The sequence below is a fragment of the Peromyscus leucopus genome, chromosome 5 (genome assembly GCF_004664715.2).
Source record: "Peromyscus leucopus breed LL Stock chromosome 5, UCI_PerLeu_2.1, whole genome shotgun sequence".
Lineage (NCBI taxonomy): Eukaryota > Metazoa > Chordata > Mammalia > Rodentia > Cricetidae > Peromyscus > Peromyscus leucopus.
This window is the reverse complement of record NC_051067.1, coordinates 93,036,219-93,043,300: the sequence shown is the minus strand read 5'-3', so window position 1 is coordinate 93,043,300 and position 7,082 is coordinate 93,036,219. Positions and strand designations below refer to the sequence as shown.

The window sequence follows — 7,082 nt, the reverse complement described above, 5'->3', positions numbered from 1 at the left end:
AATCCAGCCCTCACCCCCAGAATCAAACTGGGGTATAATTCCCAGGAAAATGACTTAATGCAGAGGGCCGCCCTAAATCTTGAAAAGAGGCCCTAAGTTAGATTAGGCTGGACAGGGCTGCGTGCTACCAAAATGGGGAAACAGACACCATGCCTTGCAGCAGAGAGAGGCACAAAAACTTGGTGCAGGTGGCTAAACCCAGCAATGCTAAAACCAAGTGAAGGCAAGACTTTGCTTGGGGCAGAGCTCCGCCCTACACTGAGGTGCTTCCTGTCTCCTGGGCTGTGGCTGCAGGAAAGTGCTCCAGATGTGGAGCTAGACATTTTAAATATATGGTAACACTTAATCTTTATACGCCCCTGTGAGATAAGCTTAGTGGCAATAGCTTTACAGATGAGAAAATGTAAGGTTAAATGGTTTAGTCAACACTGTAGATCGGATAGTGACCGTCTAGGTGTCACTGCTGTGTCCTATCCCAAGCCCATCATGGCAATGTGAATTAAATTAGGGCTCTCTCTTGGCCTGAGTAAATAAGAATTAAGCTCTTTTTAGATAAAAATGTCTTTATTCTAAGCACTTTAGTCAAGCGATCACATTTGCAGTTTTATGGCACGTATGTACCAATCTCTTTTGGAAAGTGAGAGCCAAGTGTTTCCCTTTATGTAAAGACCAGTATTGCTTGTGAGTAACTTTCCAAGTGAGAAAGGGCTTTTGTCACACCTGTATTTGGATCCTGCCATCACCGCTGGCCAGGTAAAGCACCAAGATCATTGCTCGGGAGAGAAGGGCACTGGCATCTCAGCAAAGCTACCGAACACGAAATACGATGAGTGTAACTTTCCCAGCCTGAAAGCCTGACCAGCACAGTTTATGCTCAATAAATGAGTCCTCCTAATTTCTATTGCCTTGTGCCTCCTGTCTCCATGGTTACAGCACTGATGCATAATCTGGCCCTTCACCCCGCCCATCTCCTCATTCTCAACCTTCTTGATTTACAGACCAGAGCACTGGGCAGTCTGTTACAGCTTCTCCCTCCACTGTAATTCCAACTGGAATGTCCCACAGAAAGTGCTGCCAGGAGCCGGGAGCTGGGAGCCGGGGGCCGGGAGACTCTTTCCCAAGTGAGGCCCGAGGGAGGAAATGGGGTCATCAGGAGCACGGCTCCAGAGAGAATGTTCACATCTCAGCTCCTCCTGTTTTGCTTTTTTGGTTTCTGGCTACTCTGATGTGAACAGTTCTCCACCGTGTATTCCTGCCATGATGCACTGTGCTACCGTAAGCCAAAGCTGAGGTCCCAGCTTTTTAAACTGTAAGCCAAAGCAAATCCGTTCTCCTTGAGATTCGATTGTCTCAGACAGAGAGTTCGAGTAGTGGAGAGGTACATGATCTCATCAGAGTCTGTCAACTTCAAATGTCAACAGAAGGAACATACTGTAGGTCCCAGTGTATGATGATTATACTTCTTATCACTTTTTCTTGATAAACACGAGGTTTTGAATTCAAAACACCTCTGTTTGTGTTGGGAATAGTAGGTGTGCTAAGATGTGAAATCGGAAGATTCCTGCTCTTGACTTCAGCAAGCCAAGTAGGAGGCAGCTCAGAGGCCACCTCAGCGCCAGCAGCCACATCACCTGCTTTGTAAGAACAGTGGGACCAAGGTGGCTGAACTGTACAACTTGGAGCATCAGTTTAGAAAAAGGAGGAACATTTACGTAGAGGACCAGAAAGAAGAATGGTGCAGGATGGCTTCCTCTTTCCTCACCTGAATGACAAGTGGCTATCAAGGCATGGAAGATATGGGAAGACAGGTTTAGAGCAGCAGTTCTCAACCTGTGGGTCACCACCCCTTTGGAGGTCGAATGACCCTTTCACAGGGGTCAGCTAAGACCATCAGAAAACACAGACATTTACCTTAAGACTCATAACAGTAGCAACATTACAGTTATGAAGTAGCAGCAAAAATAATTTTATGGTTGGGGGATCACCATGACATGAGGAACTGTATTAAAGGGTCACAGTGTTAGGAAGGTTGAGAACCAGTGGTCTAGCATCAGAAGACAGCACTGATCAGTTCATTGTGAATTACTTTTGGTGAGTTGAATTAGTCCCTCTAATACTGTGCCAGGAAATGTGATGATCAGTGGTCACAGTGAACTTCTAACACAAGAAGTAGACCTGGGGGGCTGGACAGATGGCTCAGTGGTTAAGAGCATTGACTGTTCTTTCAGAGGACCCAGGTTCAATCCCCAGCACCCACATGGCAGCTCACAACTATCTGTCACTCCCAAATTTGACACTCTCACACAAATACCAATGTACATAAAATAAGAATAAATAATTATTTAAAAAAAAAAAAAAAGAAGAAGTAGACCTGGATTGGCATCCCTATTGCTCACTGCTAAGGTCCAAACCCCACAGCACACCTTGTCCTCATAGCCCCACATTACCTCTTAGTTTCCATCATATTTAGCTTCCCCACCCCAAACTTCATGCTGCCTTCTTTTAAAATAAATTGTGTCTCTTGTTCAAAAACTCCTGGTTCTCTTTATATCCAAAAAACATCCTTCAAGGTACAAATCTAATGTTCTTTTCTTCCTGTGGCCCTTCCTGACGTCTGAGGCAAATGTTCCTTCCTCCCCATGTCCTCTTATCATGTGCTGTTCTTGGACAGAGTTTAATCTGCTTAGCAAATCCTGCCCTGGATCGCAAGTGCCCCACCAGAGTTCCAGTCCTAGTCACTTTTCCACCAAGAGCTGATCACAGGAGCTGGCATGCAATAGCCAATCAGCAATCCTTTGTTGGATTAATAGAAGAACAAGAAGACATACTAAATTAGCAATGCCTCACATCACAAACAGAACATATTTACTGTAGTTTAAAAAGCATATATCATTTTAAAAAGAGTCTCAGTAGGGTACAATGAAGTTGGTAGTTGTGTTTGCTTTGAGGTAGAACCAGGGGGTTGGAGCAGAGGAAAGGGTAACATTTTCCACCTTACATCCTCTTGGATTTTGTATCCTATGCATATATTACCTCAAGTACTCCAAACTAGTCCAATTTAAAGTATGCCAAGGACTTCATAACAACTAGTTTCATAGTTTTTTGAGTTTCTCTCTTTTTTAATATTTAGAGTACCAGTTGATGTCTATGAGATAGTTATCATTTATTACCAATATCGGCCTTCATCTGGGGCTCATTGGTGATGCCCAAGGTGACAGATGAACACCCACAAAATTGTTTAAAAAAACAAACAAACAAACAAAGCAAAACAAACAAACAAACAAACAAGCAAAGCCTTTAAGCTTTCCAGAGTTATCTGAAACCAAGGTGGCTGGACAAAAGTTCCTTCTCTCACTCTGCCTTCCTTTCTACTTTCAAGACCAGAGGGAGTTTGCTGACTGGGCAAGAAAGAAAATGGCTCAAAGCTGACTATGGAGAAGCCAACACCAGGGGGTTCCATTCCTGAAGGGCTGTGCTCCAGGGTCTGTTGAAGCCTAGGGTATTGAGGTTCTCTGAGACCAGGCAAAGCTGGGTGTACATGCCAGTGTGTAAGTTTAGCAACCCTTGTATGGTGTCATCAGAGCTTCAGCACACCCGAATTCTCAGTGGCAGAGTGTTTAGCAATGCTTTTGTCTATCTGAGCCCTATACAAGGCAGCCTAAACATATCTTCCACAGCAGATTCTGTCTGAGTGCCGTTTTGCCCTCTAGGTCTGAGTGTCTTGAGGATATTTCTAATATGTGTAGATCCAAAGAAGAATCTGTACTGTGATAGAGTCCAAGCATGAATCCTAGCTAAACTAGCAGCATGGTGGAGTCTTAATTGGCAAAATAGAGACAATATCCCTGATCTCATAACTCCCTCACAGCAATTGAAAATAAGTACTAAATTATATGATTTTGAAAGCACCTGTCACATAATGAGAATTTAACAAATGTTAGCTCTCTGCCCATTACCCTAAATAACTTAAAAGTTTATCTCTACAACAGATGTTGTTGTATAGGGAAGTCCAAAGATGTAAAAGTCCTAGTGTGGGATGTGAATAGGATGTAATTCATGCCTGGGGAAAAAATGTGCGCACATGCAAAAGCTGGAAGATTTTTAACCTAAAGAAATAGTTGTCATGACAAATGGTAAGAGAAGTTCCCAACAAGAAAAAGTGTGTGTGTGTGTGTGTGTGTGTGTGTGTGTGTTTTTCCAGCTTTTGCATTTCTTCATATGGTTTATTATTTTTCATAAAAAGATGTTTAAAATGTAAGTTGGGACAATTAGCACACACAACACACACATATACTGAAAAGCTAACACCTTTCACTCCAAGAAGGACGTTTATCCAGGAGTATTATGTTTACTCCCCACGGTAAGAACTCCTGAGCCTTAAGTTCCAACCTGACTCCCAACTTAAAGTCATGGTCCTGAACGGTAAGTTTGGGAGATTTTGTTTCAAGGTGGCAGAGACAACCTCTTGGATGTCTTTCCTCCCTGGCATTTTACAGCATGTTAATCCAGGCTCTCTAAAGCTTAGCAGCAGGGGATGGTTGTCCACTGGTTTATTGTGGGCGGGCCAGACTGGTTTTAACTGAGCAGAGGAAGTTAATTATCCAGTGTTTTAGTTGGCTCTGGAAATGAATAACCAGTTCCTGCTGCTCTCCATCTCACCACATTGCAGGATGGTGGGGGATGGGAGATCGCCCTCAGAACCTGCAGTTCGGGGAGCTGCTGGGGCTGCCTAATCTGTTCCCCAGGTTGTTTGAACCAGTTCAAGAGCAGTTAAACAAGGTTATGTAAGTGACATGTGATGTAGCCCAAAATAGTGACTGCAAGCATGGGCTACTGTTGCTGGGTGTTTGTTAGCTGGAAAAAAATCCCTCAAGCGGGAGAACAAATGCACTTTCAGAAACGAACGTGAGACTCAAACAAAAGTTAACTTTAAAAGGACTCAGTGAAATTGCCTTTCTGATGTCGAAAGCAAATTCTCATTTTGAAAAAGAGAAATGTTGCTGCTGAGGTCTGGCCAGTTGGTTAAGTGGGAGGGAGGCTTCCTAATGAGTCTGGGGCCATGCCTTTGCTCTTGGTTCCCATGTTTTAAGGGATGGTGCCACCAGCCCAGCCCTCAGACTTACTGACTTTGGATGTATAACAAATTATTAAGCAGAATTATTAATCATTCAACTGAATGATAAGTATTAAACTACCTTATAAATTGCTATCTTTTTAGTTAATCTCCTTTGTAGCCTTGAGGTAGGAAAAGAAAATTCTACATATTTCCCTTAACACAATAAACATAAAGGAAAGAAAGATTGGTGGTGAAATTTGACAAGGTTATTTTTTAAAAGGGCAACCCAAACGACACCAGAAAGGGTGTAGGCCATGCCCCAGCTATAAAGAGACTTGTTTCCCTAATGTCTGGATTCCCACAGTGGCCTGAGTCTGTTGGCCCTGGCCTCTCAATGAACTCCACATACGGGACTGGAACCCAAGGTGAAGGGAACAGCAAAGGATGCACTGCAGGACCCTGTAGCAGGACTTAGGTTCAACAAAACTATGTCCCACTCTTCCAATGTGGCTCCAGAGTCTTAATCTCTAAGAGGCCTCATAAATAGTGCTGTGTTTCCCCACCCAGACTCTGGGCAGACTGAAAAACAAAGGAGCGGCTTGTGGGAGATAAAATATCAGCCTTCTGAGAGGACTAAGTAAGTTGAAGGATGTGACTTTGTGGTAAGAGCAAAAAGAATCTGCAACCTGAGCCTGGGAACAAGACACAGGCATGGGCTCCACTGGGTCGGGGCAGACCTTCCCAGAGCCCAGGAGCAAATGACACAGAGGCCTGAGGTGTAACATCCTGCGGCTCCCACCTGCCCAAAGGAAACGTAAAGGGTGTTCCGTGTGAGGTCCCAACACTGCAGTGTTGCGGCACCAGCCTTGCTGTTCAGTGTGTCCCTTCCTGCAGCTCAGCCCTCTGTGTGAAGTGTAATAGTGTACAGATGGTGCACTTTCTAATGTGTGCAATTGGGACCTTTTGTCCAGTGCAGAATCGCTTCAGTCCTCTGTTTGGCTCAGTGTCTGTTCACAAGTGTGTAGTCCAAGTGTCCCCAACTCCATGAATCCTCCCATGAAGATTCCAAAAGGTGTTTGTAGCTGTTGACCTTGACATTGGAGCTGCTAGAACTTGGGGCTTTTTATGTCTAATGTCCCCTGAAAATGTCAGTGTTTTTCTTTATTAAAGTGTACCTTAGAAGCCATACTTACCGAGAAACAATGAGACAAGCAGGACATGGGTAGGCCCGAGGCATGTGTGGCTACCCAAAGATAATACAGAATGAGCTCATCCAACAGAACTCCTTCCTAAAATCAAAAGGAAGGCATGGGGAAGCTATGTCACATATGTGGACAGTCTCCGGACAATCTTTAGCAGGGGTCAAATGGCAGGAAGATTCAGGCTGCACACTGTTCACCCATTTGTCATTTGTAAATGTCTTTAAGTTTGGTATGTATGATTCAGTATCACATTCTATATCTGAATATGTCACTAACTTCTGAAGTTTTCATGTTGTTAAAATAAGTCACACATAATATATTGTACCAATAATAGTAGCAATAAGATACCAAAAGTCAAAGCACCAATAAAAATAATCTGGAGTTATTGGGGCCTATGCCTCTGATCCAAGCTGCAGCTACTGCTTCCGACATGGTGGAGTTTTGCTGAGCATGCCTTGGCACTTTCCCCTGTCCACCTCCCTTCCGTGTGCCCGCAGGGCTCACTGCAGCAGTAGCCATGGTCCTTACGGTCTTGGTTTTGAGACTACAACTCATAGGACCTTGAAAGGCATGTAAATAGAACAATGCCAGGATCCCATCGGTGGTTCAGAGGGCCACTGTACTAAATAAATCTTATAGCATGGATACACCTCTATGGAGGCCATGGCCAAAGGATCTCAGCATATCTAGTGGAGACCCTCCTGAGACACTGAGAGACCCACAGAAGACAACCCTCTTCACAGTCGTTTCAGCCAGGGAAGCTCTCCTTTGGCTCTTTGTGTGTACCAATGTCTATAAAAAAAAAATACATTTTTTAAGTTGGT

General features: G+C 44.0%; 1 long non-coding RNA gene across 1 annotated transcript in view; it reads right to left on the bottom strand.

Moving 5' to 3' along the window:
* Positions 1-4,289: 4,289 nt before the first annotated feature.
* The window catches only part of LOC119088070, a 4,842-nt gene continuing 2,049 nt past the window's right edge, over positions 4,290-7,082 (bottom strand). The window contains exon 3 of the long non-coding RNA XR_005091654.1: positions 4,290-4,301. This is a non-coding gene — a long non-coding RNA (uncharacterized LOC119088070). The remainder of the gene's footprint in view (positions 4,302-7,082) is intronic.